Source organism: Notechis scutatus, chromosome Z (assembly GCF_049901735.1).
Source record: "Notechis scutatus isolate UNSWTSFEM ecotype Mainland chromosome Z, rNotScu1.2, whole genome shotgun sequence".
Classification (NCBI taxonomy): Eukaryota; Metazoa; Chordata; class Lepidosauria; order Squamata; family Elapidae; genus Notechis; species Notechis scutatus.
This window is the reverse complement of record NC_142025.1, coordinates 135,469,576-135,490,192: the sequence shown is the minus strand read 5'-3', so window position 1 is coordinate 135,490,192 and position 20,617 is coordinate 135,469,576. Positions and strand designations below refer to the sequence as shown.

The following is a 20,617-nucleotide window of genomic DNA, read 5'->3' as shown; positions in this document are numbered from 1 at the left end:
AAGAGACAAATAAATAAATAAAGAACGAAAGGAAACTCAAAGCTGTAAGCGATGCAGAGATTTCTACGCTGGAGGCCCCGGGAAAGGCGGCTTGGAAGCGGGGGTGGGGAGAAGGCAGAGGGGCTTTCCCCCTTTATTTATTTATTTTAGCCCCTCCTCGCCGGGCCCGCTTAGGCGCCAGGTTCTGCTTTAACTTTGGGATGCAACATGTGTAGCGCGGAAAGCCTGCAACAACCTTGAACGGAGACAGGTGGGGGGCGTGGGGGGTGGGGAAAGAGAAAGCAAGGTGTGGGGTGCGCGTGAGCGGTGAATAAAGATCTGAAAGAAATTTTTGGAAGGGAAGGAAAGGGGAAGATGTTGCTGTTTGTTCCGCGGCTGGTTGGATTTAGCGCTTGTTTGATTTCCCGCAGGAGGAAAAGAAATGGGGGCGGGTGGGCTGGCGGGGCAGAGGCTAGGAAAAAATAATATTACATATTAAAAAATAAAATAAAACCAAGAAAGAAAAATACAGACCATCTCTTTCTCTGTGTATCTCCAGAGGCGGAGAACATTTTGCTCCTCTCTTCAGTTTCCTGGTTTATCCTTTTCTCAGGAGTTGTCATGAAAAGGTAAGCCGGATTTAATTATTTAATTCATTGCTTCCCCCCCCCCCTTCTTCTTCTTCTTCTTCCTTTTGTGTATGGAATATGTACCTTCCTGCAGCAAATGTCCCAGTGCTGCACAGAGGTTTATTACTTGGTGGTTTGGGGAGGGTGGGTGGGCTCCATTGCTGCCTTTGGGGGCATTTTTCCTTATTGTGGGGGCCAGGGCAAGAGGGGAACCCCGAACCCTTAATGCAAGATGAAGGAGACCCTCCCTTCCTTGCGGGGGGAGCATTTCTCCTTCCACCCTGATGTCACAATTTTGTCCTCTGCCTTTTCTGTGGGACGTGCCCGCCAGCCTGAGGTTTGAGTTCAGACTTTTGAAAGCAAATTATTACCTCTTCTTACCTGCCCTCCCCCAGGGTCCTGGTTTGCAGGGGTGGGGGGAAAGCATGTGTGATGGCCCCTCTCTTATGTCCCCCTCCCCTTTCTGATATTCGTGTGTGTGTGTGTGTGTGTGTGTGTGTGAGAGAGAGAGAGAGAGAGAGAGAGAGAGAGCGTACCCTCACCCGTGGTTTGTTTGTGGCATTGGTCATCCAGACTGCAAGAGTATGAAATGCCCAAAAGGGTGTTTTTGTTTTTGTTTTTTTTAAAAAACCTCATTACTGTATTCTGAATTAATCCAGACCGGTCTGGAACTGCAAAAGAATCAGAAACACCAGAGATGCACACTATAGAGACTTCACTGCAGCCTTCAGCCTCTCTGAAGGAGAAGGGAATCTGTATTGGTGAAAAGGTGGCAGGGCGGGCGGGGGGGTGGGGGAGAGAAAAATGCAGCTTAACTGAAGGGCATCTGCTCTCTTTTCCCCTTTAGGAGAGAGAGAGAAAGGGAGGTGAGGTGGGGAGAGGGGGGGAAAGGCCTGTTTGATTTCGCCCCAAAGAGTTCCTTTCCTCCTACGGTGTGGAGTGGCCCCCGGGCGGGGGGCGGTGTCGGCAGGAAGTGGGCAGGTTTAAAATTGGTAATGATCCCTGGGCCCTTTGGGAGTGGGAACCAGTGGGAGGCTGTGTTGAGTTCCAGAGAAGGAGAGGGGTTCCTAATGGTAATGGGTTTTTGGGCTGAGCCCAGAAAAGTAGTGGAGGATAGTGGTCAAAGTGGCATCCGATCCAGGCATTTTTAGCTCTCTCTGTTGGGGGCTTTTGTGATTAAAGTAACGGGAACATCCTCCCCACTGCAAGATCCGCTCATAAAAGGGAGGTTGACTGGGGAATCGGGAGAGTTATAGCTCAAGGGGTGGGTATTGCTGGGTTTTGTCCAGCTTCCAAGACACGCACAGTCACAAACACGCATGCACACACACACACACACACACACACACCATGCGCATGGCAGGGCCTTAGATAGCCGAGAATGCCATTTGATGCTGGGACTGAAGGCGCCAAAGAAGACGGGGGCCCCCCTTTTAGGTCTGCTGGAGGAATTTGGGGTGTGGGGGCCCCCCCAAACAAAAGGATGCCTGGATGAGAAGCTGGCTAAGGTGAGCTGGTGTAGCTGGGCTGGGGCGACTCTTTCCATCCATCCCCAAACCACACCTCCCATCCACAGGAGGAATGGCAGCGGGGCGGGGGGCTGCTCTGATGGCACGTCTTGGGGTCTGGAATGGAGAGAGAGCTCCCAAGCCTGCCCAGAGGAAAGCCAGGTGTGTGGAAGAGGTGTGGAGGACTTAGGAGCTTTCCTTTTTAGGCAGCAGCAGACCGGCTCCTAAGGATGCAACTCTCCTCCACATGAGGCGGGGGGGGGTGGGATGCATGATTAGGTTGATTGGAGGTTTGTCTAAATCGGCCTCTTAATAAGGGGTTTGACAGGTAGGATGGGAATTAAGGGAGGGGGTTTTCCGTGAACAGAATGGAAAGGCTCAGAGGCTGAGCTGCAGAGTGATTTATCTCCCGGTCATTAGAAGAAGAAGAAGAAGAAAAAATCTCATTGCTGGCACTTCAAAGCAAAAGGGGATAAGGGACAATGGAAATCCGCTGGGTTTCATTCCTCTCCCCGCACCCCTAAAAGATAAAGATGTAGAAAGTTGAGGCAGGGTGAGAAAGAAACCAGGGCACGCCATTGATTCAAGCCACCTGTTCCCCAAATGACTGCACTGGCTGGTGCCCCGTTTCTCAGCTCATGTCCTAGTTGGGTTCCCCAACTTCTTGGTTCGAAATCCATAACTGACTTCCCCACCAATCCAGCTCCGTTTGCTCTATTTGTCTAGAGAGAGAGGCAGTGGCCAGTGTCCTGGCCGCCTCTCTCCTTAGCCTGGGCAGCTACTTTAATCTCTGCTGGTCTCCAGAGGACAGAAGGGTGATTGGAGGTGGCAGCTTTGCTCTTTGGCCTGCCTGGCCAGTGGAATTGCTTCTCTTGGGGGGATGGGGGGTCAGGAGAAGAGGCTCAGTCATTGTGAGTTTGGTGCCAGGATGCAGTGAAATTCTTGTAGATGTTTCCAGGGCTTTCCCAGGTTTGGGCTCAGGTTCCTTTGGCGATGCCCTCCTAGCTCTTGGCTTTAGAAGACACCTGGGAAAAGCGTGAGGGTGAAATTGGAGATTAAAAAGTGAGACTGTGTGTTTTGTAAAAGGCTCTCACGATCGTTCAAATATTAGCCCCCACCCACCCACCCTTTTGCATAAGTTGGGTGGCTGCAACTCCTGGGACTCTTTGCCACTCAGTCAAGGGTGGGGAAAGAAAGGCAAAGCATGGAGAATTAAAAGATGGAGGAAAGGAACAAAGATGGAGTTGGGCAGGAAACAGCGGTGATGGTGATGATGTTGGAGATCACAGGCCAGGTGCTGTTTTTTGAAGAACAATAAAGCAGGAGGAGACTGAACCAATGGGGGAAAAGGTGACATTGCAAGGTGGTGTTGGTGTTTGACAAATAACAACAAACTGTTTATCTTGGCTGGCATGTTTACATTTGTCCTATTGAGGATGTTGTTTCATCTATTTGATTGATTGCCACCAGACGTTTTTCCTACACACAGACTATGATCAACCTGTGGAACCTGTTGTCACAGGATCCTGTCAGTGGGATGTTAAGCTGGTCTTTAAAAAAAGAGAGAGAGAGAGAGAGAGAGAGAGAGAGAGAGAGAGAGAGAGAGACTGTGTTCAAGGGGTTGATGGAGGGTGGGATCAGCCAAGAAGCTTAGGTAGCAGAGGCAAGCCATCTGTTAAATTGCGAGTGTGAGGGAGAAGATAAAATCATGCCATAATTACCACTGTGATTTCCTCTGGAAACTGTTTTCAGGATGTGTGTGTGGGAATCCCTAAGGAGATGCTGGCTTATGTTGAAGGATGTGTGAATTCTTTCTATTCTCACCACTATTTCATCCTCGTTTCTTTTGAAGGGGGGTCTCTGGATAAGGCCCAGTGGCATCACACCAATGTTGGGTGCATGGTACATTTTTTTGTGTAACCTCACCAGCAGTCAGTGGCTGTGAGTCACCCATGTGTTTCTGCCCCTTTTCCTCCTAGGACTGGAAAAGGAGTCCCTTTCCCCCCAGTGGCCTCCATTGCAATGCGGGGCTGAAGCCATGTTTCTCTTGTTGAATTCTGGAGACTAGGCTCAGAGGGATCGGTGGTCTGGGCCAGGCTAATGGTGACTATGACTTTTGAGTAATTCCATGTCTGTTAATATTTGCACTTGGGATTCCGCATTGCTAGGTGTAAAGTCCCTGAGGACACGTATTTGTGAGCTTTTATACATGGAGGCTGGCAATCCACCTGTGATGTTGCTCACGTCTTTGTGAAACAGGTGTGTCCTTGAGGCAGTTCCACGTATGTCTCTGTTAATGTGCTGGTGAGTTTCTTGGCTTCTACAACAGGGACACTGTGGACTATGTCTCCTTACTGTTGGCTGTACCAAAGTGTGCTTCTGGCTATGCGTTTAAATTGGGCCTGAATTACTCCTCGGGTGTAGGCCTGTGTCTTGCACATGGTTTGTTCCCTTCCTCTGACTGTGTATATCTGTGGGCTACTGATTATTTTGTTCTCTGGTTATCTACTTCAGTGACTGAACCCTTTCTTCACTGTATGTGATCTTAATACTTATAAGTGTTCCCAGCATTTTTCTACTTATAAGTGTTCCCAGCATGTTCCCGGCTGTCTCAATTCAAGCTGGGTATCTTGTTTATGTGCAGTTGTTTCTCCTACTACAATGTGTATCAAGGTAGGTAGGTATCTTTCCTGATCCTCTGTATAATCACGCAAAGGTTGGCTGCAGGTTTAGCTTAAGCCCTCTCCCCTCATACATTATACCCTTCTTAGTAAGACTATGGGTCTCCAGATGTCAGATTTCAAAATCTAGCTGGCCAGCCCATCTGGAAGCGCTGAGGAACACTTAGCAGTCTTCAGCAGTTTCCCTTGTATAACACAGTGTGAGTAATCTAGTCAGAGGGCACCTTCCTTGATATAGTGTTCACCTGAAATACTAAAGGATGATTATGTTGGATGTGAGTGACCAGAACTGCAACCGAACAGAACTGGAGAACTTCATGTGGAAGGACCTGAAGGAAGGAAGATGGCAGCTTCTGTTGGTATTGCTGATTTTTACACTGAATAATTTTCTTTCTCATCAGAGAAAGAGGCCACAGTGAGATTGTCCCATGCTCCCAATGTACGACTGCCAGCTCTTTCCCTGTGATTTGTGGTGTTTCTCCCACTGGTTGTTACTTTCATGCCTTAAGAGAAGATGTTGACTAGGGTGGAAGTGTCCTAGTAACATACCTAATTTGGTGTGGTCAGTAAGGGATTCCAACATATCCAGCTTACTGGGTTACATTAATACACACAAACTTTGGTGTTTTTATGGCCATGCTAAAACCGTACAAGAGTTTCTACGCAGATATGGAATAAAGAAACTGAACAAAAACAACTATAGTTACTGCCAACTCTGTGGTGATAACCCCAGTCTTCTATCATGGTTCTCCCAAATATACCCTCCAAGTGCACACATTTGTACAGGTAATCTCTCTTTCCTTAAAGCCTCCCATTAGTATATATATTTACTAATGTCCTTATTTCTCCATTGAGTACTATATTTTTATGTTAGTTTTCATTAACTATATTTCTGAAGAACATAGTAACATGTATAAACTTATGATTCATGTGTGTTGACTGGAAAATATGCATAAATATTATTTGCCACTCTGCCCAGTCAATTGGCATTGTGAAGAATATGCGTAAATGAACAACCTGAATTAAAGGATTTGTACATTGTCTAGTCAATGTGCAAAGTCTTCAGATTGCCTGGGAATTAACAGGACTTTTCATTGATTGGCAGATAGGTATATTTGCCCCACTTAGAAAATAGGCACTGCTATTGGTTAAGTGTGGCTAGTCCATATTTTCTAACCTCCCTTTATGCATATTGACGGGCTGGCATACTCCGGTCTGTTTGTACAATTAAGTTGTTATTTACAGTGTTTAGGGAATGTGCACAGTGGCTAGAATTTATCACGTACATTTCCCCCCCTTTTAACCACATATTTGGAAGATAGATGCTTTGTCAGTAGAGTTCTGATTTATATCTACATATTTTTCCCCACGGTCACTAGAGAATTTTAGAGGCATGATTTCTGACTGTTCCTGCTCGGAAAAGCTATACTTTCCTTAGCCTGATCTATACTGTATTCTTCTATCTGTCCTGCAGAACACATATGGAATTTATATTGGGACTTTGGGATGCTATGCCGGGCTCTCAAGTGTTCTGTGTGTAACCTTGTAAGAAGATGTGGTTATCCACGCTATGTGCACTGACATAACAATGCCTGTGTTGTGTCTGTGTAGCCTTTCAGCCTATAGCTAGTCATATTTTGGTCTTTATAGAAGGATGCACACACCCGCACAGGCTAGTTTAAATATTTGTACTCTCCCTCGTACGAACAGTTCATAAACGCCATCACAATCTGGATGATGCTTTCTTGCTCACTGCACTTACACAAAAACCTAGTCGCATTTAAGTCCGACTCTTCCCCTGCATCTTCTGTGCAAACGAACATTGCAAACTGCCGTCGGAAAGACTCGGGATGCAGGAATGAGAGCGAGACACATTGAAGCTCAGCACATCTGCAGGGCATGAGGCGGCCAAAGGCTGCTCAGCGAAAATTGTGTTGGCATGTGCATGTTACAACCGTTCTGAAAACCCAGACCCTGCTATAAATCTTGGTTGATGAGACAGTGCCCTCTTTCTACCTGCTCGGCTTAGGATCCACGGTGATGCTGAATCTTCCTTCAGCTGGACCTATAGATCTCTGGTGGCCCTCCCTCCAAATTGCTTCTTCTCACCCTGATTCATTTTTCTGGTGTGCACATGGTCTCTGTGTCCGTCCCCCTTACTTTCTCTCATTTATCTCTCACTGCCATCAACCCCCCACCTGTTCCTCCAAGCAGAAACCTGGAACAACTGCCGATCCTCCCCCTTCCTTCAGATGTTCCCAGTACCAAAACAAGCCACCAATGGACACTTATGGACAGGTCTCTCCCCCCCCCGCCCCACCACACAAGGGGAGAGCAGAGAAGGGGGATGCGGTCAAATTGCCAGCCACAGCTGTCCAAGTGAAAGTGGCCACCTGGGGTCTGGGTTCCAGGAAACAGGCAGAGATCAAAACAGCTGGAAAAGGGCCTTGCTGAGAGGAGAGATGAAAGCAGTGGTTTGGGTAGGGGTCTTGTTTTACCTCTGCATGGAAGCCAGTGCTAGAAGATCAGAGCAACTGAGAGCAGTAAAGTTGGCAGATGGGGCGACTGCTCGTTTCAGCTTGGTCTGGTCTCACCCAGTACTCAGCCCCTGCACACTTCTCTGGAGCATGTGCATAGCTTCCTACCCTCGGTTATGAGCAGCTGCAGCACGCACCCCATCTAGAATTAGGGGACGAGGAATTGTAGGCTGGGAGAATCTCTTTCCCAAGCAAATTCAAGAAGGCTTTGTTTTATTTTTGGTTTTAATGAGAGGGAGCTGGGCTGAAATCTCATTTTACTGCTATCGTTCTTGCCCCCAACTTCTAGCAGCTTCATCTCACAGGTTAGTGAAGTCTACAGAAATGCACCTTACTGATGCCAATCACCATCTCCATCTTCAAGACTAAATAATGTGCCTGAAAAGGTAGGAAAACAAGCGACTTCCATACTTGCAAACAAAATTTTTAAAAGCAGGGAGGAGGGGGAGATGGAAAAAAAAAAGCAGGATGTAGCAAACCAAAATAATGAGGCATGAGCAGAGATTCTGTACTCAAAGTCTGGAGAGCTTGAGCGTGTATATGCTTGTAAATTAATTACCAGCAGTGGAGAGTCTGGGAGTGTCACTTGATGGGATTAAGGGTTTGTGGGAAGGTGTGAAATTGAGGCACAAAACTCTGGACCCCTCATCTCTCCTCCGGCCTTGGGAACCGGACAATTGTCTCCCCTTGGGTGATATCCGCTTCCCTTCTAATTCTTTCCTTTTGCAGGCTGTCTGAGTCCTCCCCTCTTTCCCCTTCCCCTTCCCAAACCTGCAACGATCTGGGGGATTTTATTTCTTCAAGCTTTGGCAGGTGGAAATGAAAACTGCCGGCTTTGATTAAACCTCTCCGGAGCTTGTGTGCCTCATCCAGGCAGGGTCGCTGAAAGAGAAGCCAAGTTTGATGATCCTAGGCTGACCTCTCCCCAGCCCCTTGAACCCTGAAATGGGGGCACCTCTCAACCATAAATGCAGATGCCCAGGATCGAGGCTAGATGGGTGGTGATTTAGGAAAACGGGAATAATTTGAGGTGGCTAAACTGAGATCTCTAAATTCAGAGAAAAGACAATTATCCACATTTATTGGACGGGAAACCCCTTACAGATTTTTTTGTGTGAAAAATGAATTTCTGATGCACGGTTTTGATGATCAGACAGAAGAGATTTTAAAAAGGAGAGAGTTATGTTGTAACCATAGAGTAAGAGGTAAATTTATAATTGTACTTATAATGGCCTTAAAGAAGCTCAGAAGCTACTTCTTTGTAGCTGCTTTCTTTTCTATTTCTCTTTCCTTTTTTCCTCCTTTTCTTTTCCTTTACTTTTTTCTTTCCTTTCTTGCACTTTTAGTTTTCTGTTTGACATCTGTCTCTTCTTTTTTCCTTTTCTCACTTTATACTTCTTCATTTTTTTAAAAAAAATATTTAATAAATTAATAAAGTTATATGTAAAAAGTGAATAAGATAAAATTATCAATAATGATGAAAAAAGCAGAATATTTGTCAAAACAGCTGGCCAGAGATGCAGAGAAGCAACAGAAAGCATCTTCTGTATTCAACATAGAATGAACAGGTGGCATTCTCTGGCCTCATATGTGAGAAAGAGATTTTTAAAACCTTCCATAAGAGATGTGTTTGTCAGTAATTATAAAGCCAGATGGGTGAAATGGAGATCCCATGTTCAGAAATGGTGTATCTCTGAATATAATGTATTGTGTAGGACAAACAGAAGAAGCTGATAGAAAAACATCTGGTTCAATATCTTGGCTCCTAAACTTGATGGGCCTTTGATTTGAGCCAGTAAATACTATAGTCCTCTCTGGCTAAGACATTTACAGAGTTTTGGAGTGGGATCAAAAGAACTTCTAATCATCCCAATGGAGTACAAGATTTATCATCTGGTTACTGAATTTGCCCACATTCTGGGTTCACTGATACTGGATCATAATAACTAATCCAGAGAGATGTCATTGTGCATGAGGTTCTCAGCGATCAGTAAATTGGATGCACACAGACATGCATCCGCCTAACTAAGGTTAAAATTAATTAGTTTGTTTGCTTGATTGATTATATGCCATCCAGCGGGTGTCGACTCCTAGCAATCACATAGATAGATTTTCTTCATGACAGTCTGTCCCAAGCGTGATCCTTCAGATCCTCCAATGGTGCACCTATCGCTTTTCTAACGAGTTCGTCCATTCTGCTGGTGCTCATTCTCTTCTATTTTCCTTCTACCTTTCTCAGCAATAAAGCCTTCTCTAGAGAGTTACATAATGTGTCCAAAATAGGATAACTTGAATTTGGTCATTTTGCCTTGAGTGACAACTCTGGGTTGATTTGTTCAATGATCTGGTTTTTATTTTTTTTTATTTTTTTTGTGTTTTGCATTCTCATAAAACTTCTCAAATACCAACGTTCAAAAGTGTCAGCACTCTTTCTAAACTAAACTGAGTTTAGCACACCATATTTCAATTGACCTTGGGTGAATGGATCAACCTGGATTCCCACAACCGTAGCCCCAAAACAGAGTTTTGGGGTTCAGTGGGGCTAGATCTGCTCATAAGCGGATCATGTTCAGCTTGAATTCCTATACGCCATTAGAGCAACAAGGTTGATTTTCAGGCCTGACCCCACAGATTCCTATGCTTTTCTAGCCTTACTTCCCAAATTCATTTGGGTTTTTTTCCCCAACCCAACATGAAGAATAGGTAGTCCTTGAGTTACGACCAAAACTGAGCCCAAAATTTATGTTGCTAAGTGAAACATTTGTTAAGTGAGTTTCTCCCACTTTACGATTTTTCTTGCCACATTGGTTAAGGGAATCACCGCAGTTGTTAAATTAGTAACACTGTTGTTAAGCGAATCTGGTTTCCCCATCGACTTTGCTTGTCACAAAAGGGGATCACAGGACCCCAGGACACTGCAACCGTCATAAATATGAATCAGTTGTCAAGCATCCAAATGTAAATCATGTGACAATGGGGGGATGCTGCAATGGTCATAAGTATGAATAGTAGTCATAAGTCACTTTTTTCAGTGCCATTGTAACTTTGAATGTTCACTAAGTGAACTGTTGTAAGTCGAGGGCTACCTGCACTAAGAACAGTATTTTGGTCTCTCTGCTTTGGTCGCCAAGGCCTGTGGATTAAGTCCTATTGCAGGTGCAGATGGACAGGTGCCTTCTGGTTTTCTTAACTTATCTCCGGTAGCTTCAGCCCTCCTGAATCTATCAGTGAAATATACAGACTTGTCCTTCCAGTGTATTTCAGTAGTATAATGTAACCCTTGGCTTGGAAGGAACATAAGACCATCTGGTGCTCACTCCAGGAATTCAGATTAATGCAATGAAAGCATCCAGACAGGTGGCTGTCTAGCCCAGTGTTTTTCTCAAACTTGGCAATTTTAAGATCTGTGGATTTCAACTGTTATGCTGGCTGGGGAATTCTGGGAGTTGTAGTTCACATATCTTTAAGTTCCTAAGTTTGAAAAAATGCGGGGATATCCATATTTTTGAATGAAAAGGAGTCCATCTTCCTCTTTGGGTCATGACCCAACTACAGTTAGTCCTCAACTTAAGACTACAGCTGAGCCCAACATTTCTGTTGCTAAACAAAAGAGTTTAATGAATTTTGCCCCATTTTATGACCTTTCTTGGCCACAGTTTTTAAATGTTGTTGTTCAGTAACATGGTTGTTAAGTGAATCTAGCTTCCCAATTGACTTTGCTTGTCAGGAGGTCACAAAAAGTGATCACACGATCCTGGGACACTGCAATTGTCATAAATATGAGGCAATTGTCAAGCATCTGAATTTTAATCATTTCACCATTAGGATGCTGTCATAAGTCACTTTTTTCAGTGCCATTATAACTTCGAACTGCCAGTAAATGAACGGTTGTAAGTCTGAGGACTATCTGTACCCTTACTATTGGCAAGTCCCGTCCCTTGCAACATCCATTTGGAATTGATCTTCCTGTGTCTTCAGTCCTTTATTCTGTATTCATCATTGCAGGGCGAGGGAGAATTGAGATGGATGAGTGGTGAATAGCTCAGAAAATGGAGTGGAATTTCTGTACTGTACATGTTGCAATTCAATTCCTGGTCTGAACCAGAAATCAGAAAGAGTCCGTAGTACTTTTCAGGCTCACAAATTTTATTAAAACGCATAAACTCAGTGGAGGCTCACGAAAGCTTATGCCCTTTAATAATATCTGTTAGCCTGAATACGTGCAGCAGACTCCTGATTTTTGACTATCACAAACTCACACACAACCTACACGGTCTAAACCAGGAATTATTATTTTTTGTTTAAAAAATGGTAATTCAGAATACTCAGGCCAGGTATTTTAGATGAATGACACTGACCTTTTGAATTCCATTCTCCTTTTGCCTTCAAGTGATGAAGTGCCTCCTTTATAACCCTTAGTATTTTGGCAGCGTTTATTATTCTTGCTGCAGTGTTAACTATCAGCATAGTAGTTTTACCAACACAACAAACCCACAGTTGTATTCTGCACCCTATTGAGAAGGATCTGCAGAAACCCACCTAAAGAATTCCTAGGTTGGCAGATCCCCCCCCCTTGGGAGACACCTGCCCTCTGAGGCATCCCTTCCCCACCGCAGTAATGGCTGTTCTCCATACAGGAATCAGTTGCAGGTTGAGTCAAGTCAAGTTGCCGCACCCTAAGTGGCCTGCCTCTTTTAATCCCAGATGAGTGCCATCAGCCTGGCCTGGGTGCCGGGCAGAGAGGCCAAGCACCCAGGTGGGTGGCATTCACTTAGCTATGTCGTACACCTTGAGACCATGTTCGTTTTTGTGTTCTTCCAACTGAGACAAAGCAAGGAAAGGGACAAAAACACAGCACGACTTGGGGCCTGAGTGGAGGAAGAGAAAAGGCAGGGGGGAAAAAAAAAATCAATATTTTCAGTAAGAAGTAAAGAGAGAGGAGGGAGGGGAGAGAGAAGGAAAGAGAGAAGAGGGGGGAAGCTCTTGAGAAGAGGGGGAAAGAGGCAGGGATGAGGGAAGTGGGAAGCAGAGATTGAGAATAATGGAGCAGGAATTAGGAAGATCTCTTGAAGAATTGAGAAATCCATGCAAATGGATGAGTTTTCAAGACAGACATTAGCAGTTCCAGCTTCCTCTTCATTTTCGCTGGAATTCCTCGAAGCAGGGTGGCAGGCTAAATCCAGTTTGAAAGTGATTTTTTTTCCCCTAGAAATTTTAACCGGCTCTTCCTCAGAGGTTGCCAGTTGAAGGCACATGTTTTTCCCCTTGATCTCACAAAGATTTGGAGGGGTAGGATTAATGGAGAGGCAGACCAGTCAAAGTCTCCCCAAGGAACTCTGGTCCTCTTCAGCCTCCTTCTCCAAGCTATCTGACACTATCACAGTCCTTCATCTCACACATTTAAGAAGTTCAAGGAGACTTGGAATATTTTGTAGCATGATGAAGAATTATCCCTTCCTATTTGTCTGTGTAATCTCTCTCTCTCTCCCTCTCCCTCCCTCTCTCCCCCTCTCTATCTCTCTCAGATTGTAATTCCCATTTTGCAAAGAGGGCATGATGGAATTGTGAAAAAGCAACTTTCTTGAGGCTCTAGACAACTATACCAGAGTTTTATTCTATTTCATTCTTCCATTTTTTGAGGGCTACCCGTCTACTCAAGGAGCTCTGGGAGGCAGACAAAATAAACATCAGGGTTTCCATGCAACCTTGGCAACTTTGAGAGGGGTGGACTTCCCTAAATTCCCCAGCCATCTCCCTGAATTCTGTGTGTTGGTCCACCCCTCGCAAAGTTGACAAGGTTGAGAAACACTGCATTAAACCAAGAGAAATCAAATAGTCGAGGCACAGTACAGCTACACATCACATAAACCTATATCAGAGGTCCCATCTTGACTTCAATCCCCGGTGAAGAATTAGGTCTTCGCGGCTTTGCAAAAGGCCAACCGTAAGAGCTGTTTGGATTGTGAAAGGGTGGGAAGATGTTCCATAGGGCAGGTGCCATAATGGAGAAGAAATGGACTCCCCAGCTCCTGGGCACTGTACCTCCCCTCCCTCCGTTCCTTCTGGATGGAAGTTCCCCCCCTTCGCCAGCCTTGCTGCAAGAAACTCTTCTGCCCATGCTGCTCTTGGTTGCACGGCATTTGGGGGTGGCAAGTGGCAACGCCAGTCTATCGTTTGGCTAGCCTTAACCCATTGAAACTCCCAGGCCTCTCCCAGACCTCTCTCTCCCACCTCTCCTCCTAAGATATCCTGACTTTCTGTGATTATCCTTCTTTCCTATGACTCTTTTTCCCTCCACCACCACCACCACTGCTATTCAGGGTGGCCTCCGGACACAAAAATGAGGATTCCTGCCCCCCACACCCAGTGATGGAGTGACAGAAGCAGGAAAAAAAAGAAAGGCAGCATGGATGACTTTTTGGGGATGTTGGTCTCTGCTCGCACATGGCCCTGATGAGCTGGGCAGAGTGCTGTTTTTTGTTTTTTTTTGATTGCGCTCCCAGGAATAGAAACACTTCTATGATTGCAGAAATTGCTTCCTCCTTAGCGAAGAGGCACAAGAGATGGATGCTTAACCACTTCTCTGTTTGGGATTGCACTTGTAGACCCGTCTCTGCAGATAGCTCTCGTTCTCTTGCATCCATGAAGGAGATCAAGAAACCTCAGATTGCTTTGTGTTCCATCTGAGGTTGGCCATTTAGGGGTCTGCTTAATTTATGCAATGCTGTCAAAGCAGCAGGGACTGTTCCCTTCCCCCCCCAATGTTGGTGTGTTGTTCATGGTGCATTCTTACACCGTGCATTTGAAGGAAGAGCTCAGTTTACTTCTAAAAATCTAAACATAAGCAGTACATATGAGGGGAGAGATGGCTCACACTAGCACACACGTGTCACCTGTGGGGAGAGAAGACAACCTTTCCTGAAGTCACTTGTAATGATGAGCTTCACAAAGACGTGTAGAGTCTTGACACAACCTTCTGTGTATTTCCCAGCAGATTGCATTAGCAAGGTACTGTCTATATATGTGGGTATGGGCATGGACATTATCATGGATGTGTCTTTGTTGTGTATATATGTGACATACATGTCTGCCTGTGGTGTGCCTTGACTGAATACTCATGTGATGTTGATAATAGAATGCTGAATTGCAGTCTTGGCACATGGAAATGTATGGAATTCACCTGAGTGTACCCTATACTGTCACCTATCCAAATGAGAGCTGGTAGCATGTTGAGATTTGCAAATTTGTTTCCTGGGGCTATCGGTATTTTTCTCTTGAACTGTCATTTTTGTTTACATTATTTAGAAAGCATTAATATATTTATTTGTTTTCCTGTTTCATTCCAGAATGTGATATATTATCTTTCTATTTTTTAAGAATTTAGTTTCTGGTGGTTTTCTCCCTCCCTCTGTCTGTGTGTGTGTGTGTAGGGGGGGTGTTTGTGGGTGTGGGTATACTAACACATAATTAAAGTACTGCTCTAAATGACAGGCAAGACACATCTGCGAAGAAGACCACTTTCTTAAGAACTCCTTTAGCTTGAAATAAATGTTTCATGTTTATAGAGTCATCTTATTTTACATTATTCTTTGTAGAACACAAGTGATGAATAGCTTCTTTATTGTTTCTAAAAGTCTATTTCAGGGGTCCCCAACCCCCAGGCTGTGGCATGCAAGAAACTGGGCTGCACAAAAAAGCGAAACCCCATCCCTGTGATATAGACAGCACATGAAACCATGTCCCCTCTGGTCTACAGAAAAACCTCTTTCCACAGAATTGGTCGCTGATGGCCAAAAGGTTTGGGGCTGCTGGTCTATTTGATTTGCACCGTTGTCATTTTCCAATTCTGTAAAGAGAGAAGTCTTTAATTGAGGAGTGTATAAACCTTCTCCAGAAGCTATAATCCTAATAGTGAGGAATCTAATGGAAAAAAGGACCAATTTAATTAAAAGAAATACATTATTTTACCCATACATTTAATAATTTTATCTTATCTAGCACATTGATGGCATTTGGGGAGAGGGAGATTCAAGGATCTGAGAGAAGCAAAACCTAATTTTTGAATTCTCAGAGCTGGCAAACCTCCTTTAATGATTGTTGCTTTGAGTTTGATTTGTGGGGGCAAATATAACAACTATTTGCAATTTCTTAAAGAATAGATTGCATGGGGGGGAAATGTTGCTGGTTTAAAGTGTTGCAGACAAATACTAGGCAAACTCCACTCCTTACTAGCACTGATGATGTTACCTAGTTTGGCTAATGAAAGGTCTGCAAGAAAACAACCAAGGCCAGAAATGATCCCTCATTTCAGCCCTGAGCTACAAATATTCTCTGACAAATACTGTGTTTACATTCTGAAACACTCCAAAGCATCATTTTGGAACCGAATCCAAAGACCAGCATAGCTTTAGTAATTGCAGGATAATATACGTAGCTTTGATCTCAAAGCTATGATTTTACCTGGCTGTAGCAGGCGAACAACTGACATTTTGGGATCAACTGCTATGCTAGCTTGGGTCCTGATCTCTTTGAATCATTTCCATTTAAGCTGTTGCTGTAAGTACTAAGAGCTCCCTTTATTTTAAATTTCTGCCATTCATTTATATAGAATTTCCTTACAGTACTTGTAATTTGTCTGTAGCACTTTAGGGGTATGGCTGTTAAAACTAATAACATATTCAGTGTTGCTTTTGATTTCAGTTCTATTGATAGAGAAACGTTGCCTTGTCAGCATTAACACGATGTAGCAAAGGAGTCTCCAACCTTGGCAACTTTAAGCTTGGCAGACTTCAACTCCCAGAATTCTGGGAGTTGAAGTCCACCAGGCTTTAAGTTGCCAAGGTTAGAGACCCCTGCTGTAGCATAAAAATGTAGCCCACCTCAAAATGGCAACCATTTTTGAGTACCCATTTGCAATTGCTCATGCAGATTAACCAGAAAATTTCCTATATCATCATCATCATCATCATCATCATTTTAGTATTGTCTATCCAGTTCAGGATGAAGGCCTCTTCCACATGTTTCCAACCAATACGGTCCTGAGCTTTTTTTTTTTTTTTTTTTGCCAGTTGGGCCCACAATACTTGCTGATGTCGTCACTCCATCTTGTTTTAGATCTCTATCATGGACGCTTTTTTAACAGGTGGGATTCTATGACTGCCTTGGTCCACCTGCCATCAGTTCTTCTTGCTATGTGACCAGTCCACTCCCATTTCAATTCTTTTACTCTCTTGATGATATTGTACATGAACAAAAGTATACAAATATCGTCAAAAGGGTAAAAGAATGGAAATGGGCTGGTCACATAGCAAAAACTGATGGCAGGTGGGCCAAGGCAGCCATAAAAATTAAATATAAAAAACATAAAATATAAAATTCCACATATATTTGGAACAATAAAGCACAAATTTCCTATTTAGGGTGGACTCCATTATGAGGCCTTTATCACAGAAATTCTTTTTTTATCTATATTTTTATAGGCCGAGCATCATCTTCCTTCCTTCCATCCATTCCATCCACCCACCCACCCACCCACCCATCCAATTAGTTATTTATTAATTGCATACCTTGCCTTTGTACTTCAGTTCATATTTAAGCCATTAACCAAACGCATCGATCCAAAAAGTTAAGCACATATTAATTTGTATGAAAATTAATACAATCATCACAAAGAAGTCAGTTAAGAAATACAGGTCTGGCAGAAGAGATGCATTCAGAGGCCAAAAGCAATTTCCAAGGTTGTTGATAGCAGGAGCGTCTTCAAAAGAGCCTCTCCAGATTGCAATAACTACATAGGTAGATCATTAAGGGAAGAGACGTGTTTTGATATTCAGACTGTAAATGGTGCAGGTTTTTAAAAGTTAGAACCAATGCCTCAGATTGTGGCTGGTGAGCAGTTGGAAACCAATGCCAGACTTTTAGTACAGGCACCAAATACTTCAGAATTTTGTAGTGGTCAGCAGCAGCCATCAAATCCGCCCAGTTCAATTTCTCTTCCATCCTTTTTCTATTTCATTTCTCCCTGTTCTCCAAATCTTTTCTGGACAATAGAGTTTCATGTTGTCTTGGTAATGCTATTTCTCTGGGGTGGGGGGGAACCCTCTCAATTTAGCTACGGTTTAAACCACCACAATTGGGAGTACACAAAAGGGCAGAATAAGATGAGGAAATAAACTTCCGTATAAGGAATCTCCTCTGCTCCCTTTGGCCAAGATTTTATGTTCATTCAGCTTCAATTGATGAGTTGCATTCCGGTTTCTTTTAAAGCTCTCATTTCTATTTTGGTTCAGAAAGTAATTATTTACTCTTTCAGGGAGAGTTTTATAACTTTGTAAAATTTGATCTTTTTGCGTATGTGTCGCCTGGAGCTTTTAATTTGGAGACAAGGTATATTTATTCATATCTATTTCATGTATTTATAACCATGTTTATACCTATACCTTTTATCTAATAATCCCTTGACAAAATAAATAAATAAATAAAAATAAATAAAAATAAAAATATTTCCCAAGGAGCAATATTAATACAGGAGAAGAAATGTCTGGTTAGCTGCTGCAGGACTCACTATCTTCTCTCCAAGAAAGCCAAGCTACCTTTTGCCCACGCGTTTACAATGGCAACAGGCCAGCGTGTATGTGTGGGCAAAGCATATCTTTCATTTCTTGGAGAGGAAGCTTTTTTCCTTTTCTATAATACTCAGAATGGCTCGGTGGCATTGAAAAGGATCGCAGACAAAACACAACGATAAAGAGAAAAACCAAGTAGGAAATTCCTGCTCGAGGATCAGAGTGACGGAGTGGCTGGAAGAGGCAAATCTGTACCCAACTGCAGTGCAGGTCGTCCTCAACTTACAACCATAATTGAATGCCAAATTTCTATTACTAAGTGAGATGTTTGTTGATTGAATTTTGCCCCATTTTACAACCTTGCTACAGTTGTTAATTGAATCATTGCAGTTGTTAAGTTAGTAACATGGTAAGTGAATCTGGCTTCCCTGTTGACTTTGCTTGTCAGAAGGTCGCAAAAGGTGATCACATGACCTGGGACAATGCAACTGTTGTAAACATGAGTCAGTTGCCAAGCATCTGGTTTTTGATCATGGGGATGCTGCAGTGCTTGTAAATTGGTCATAAGTCACTTTTTTTCAGTGTCATTATAACTTCCAATGAAGTTACTAAATGAACTGTTGTAAGTTGAGGATTACCTGTATTCAGGAGGATGAGGAGGACTGTGCACATTTGCAGATTTGCGTACCTGAGATGCAATGGGCATGGTATGCTAGGCATGTCCCCATATGCCTGATCTTTCCTGGCAAGGGAGGAAAGTTATAGACTAGGCATCTGTGGTTTGGACTTCTCTCTGACTGCCACTTCCCTGTCCCTTTGTCCTGGCATTGTTACCTCCTCCCTGGATTCCCTCCATCACTGAGCAAGCTGTCCTGGTGCCAATCCAGTCCCCAGCTGCTGGTATCACCATTTCCCAGGTACATCCGAACCTGGAGGAGTGGAGAATGATGAACCCACTCTGTGCCAGGGAGCTGTGTAATACTTACTTGGCAGCAAACACTTGTTAGGAATCAGCTCAACATTTCTGGTGGATTCAGCAGCAGCTAAAAACCCTTGGGAGACACTTTGCCTTGGGGAATGAAGGGATCTGCGCCAGTGTTTTTCAACCTTGGCATCGTGAAGATGGCTGGCTGGGGAGTTCTGGGAATTGAAGTTCACGTATCTTCAAGTTGCCAAGGTTGAGAAATTCTGATGAAGTCTCAGAATTGCAGTGAAGGGGAAGGGACATTCCAGAACAGAGTTCTTCATTAGTAAGGAAGAAGTCAAACTCCATGCTGGTCTCAGTTCACAGTCTGCATATCAACAGGCTCCATCATTAGGTGGTTGCTTCACCCTTCTTTATGGCAAGTCCTATCTGAATTCAGAGAATGCAGTCTTTGGAACGAGAAAGTCCAGGTGATTTCACCACGGGCCAAGAAGCACTGCAACATTTGATGAAAGAAAATGCTCCATCACAAGAAAGGAGGCTGAGAATTAAGATCCCAGACAGATGAAGACTGTACCTTCATCCAATTATATTTATCTTCCAACGCAGATGTTTTCTGATCCGAATCCTTAGAGCTGTCACTTCTTCATGCTGGAAAGGAGTTGCCATACCAAACACCATTTGTTATTGTCGTCATTACATTCCCACAAATGATCTAAGCTGCTCCCTTCAGTGCCTGTCATTTAGCATGCAAGTTCAAACGTTCTCTTAAAAACAGATTAACGTGTGTTATGGTTACATCCCTAACTAAGGATCATCCAGTTCCACATGACTGGTGATCTGAGTATTGATTTGAGAAGAGGATTAACAGGTACAACCAGAAACCAATTAAGGAAGGCTTGACAGATGCAGACTGGAGCTGAAAAATCATAAAGGTAGTCAAACGATAGAGAAAGAAGCCAAAGCAAGAACCACACAGAGTTGCACAGAGCCAGGGTGGTGAGAAAGAAAAAGACCTTGTTACACACTGCTATGAAGCTGTGGGTTTAGGTCCCGAAGCAGGACTCTCATGTCTATAGCAGTGTTTCTCAACCTTAGCAACTTGAAGATGTGCAGATTGCTGGCTAGAGAATTCTGGGAGTTGAAGTCCATGCGTCTTCAAGTTGCTAAGGTTGAGAACACTGGCTTGTAGCATTGCAGGAGACAACTCGCAGGTCAAGTGTGTTGGGCATCTCTGGGTGTGAATTGAGATCTTCTGCTGTGGATGAGATCTGCACGGTTAACCTTTTCCATCTATTGCCAAATCAAGAGATTTGGCAATCATCTGATGCAATCTTGCCCATTTTACTGCAGGGAAATATCAGTTGGCATGGTTGCCATCAGTGAGGCTTTATCTTGTTGGGTTTTTTTTCCCTATCGCGACCAATTGAATGTGCCAAGTGGCACTGGACCAGGAGCAAGAAATTGGCGCTCACACTGCGGACTGCATCACAATAATACAGTGAGCCAGAGGGCCAGAGCTCATCTGCATATTAGAACAGTCCTGAATTAACATACTTGGCATAGGATTTTCTTGAATGTGGCAGGTGGTGGCCATATTATTATACATTATAATCCCTGTAGCACTTGGTATGTGTAAAGGATTTTTACAATATCTGTCAGTTCTTCAATTCTCATGGCAACTTTATGGGTAAGGGAGCCAAAACAATTTTTGTTCATGAGATGAGATACCTTCTTCTATCAGATATTTCATGTGGAAATGTTAGGCTATCTTGATCATTCACCTCCTTAGG

The 20,617-nt window shown here is 43.8% G+C and overlaps 1 protein-coding gene across 1 annotated transcript in view; it reads left to right on the top strand.

Annotated features, from left to right (window-relative positions):
- The first annotated feature begins 494 nt into the window (after positions 1-494).
- The window catches only part of GRIN2D (glutamate ionotropic receptor NMDA type subunit 2D), a 56,210-nt gene continuing 36,087 nt past the window's right edge, over positions 495-20,617 (top strand). The window contains 1 exon segment of the mRNA XM_026682375.2: positions 495-608. The gene's annotated coding sequence lies outside the window, so the exon portion shown is untranslated.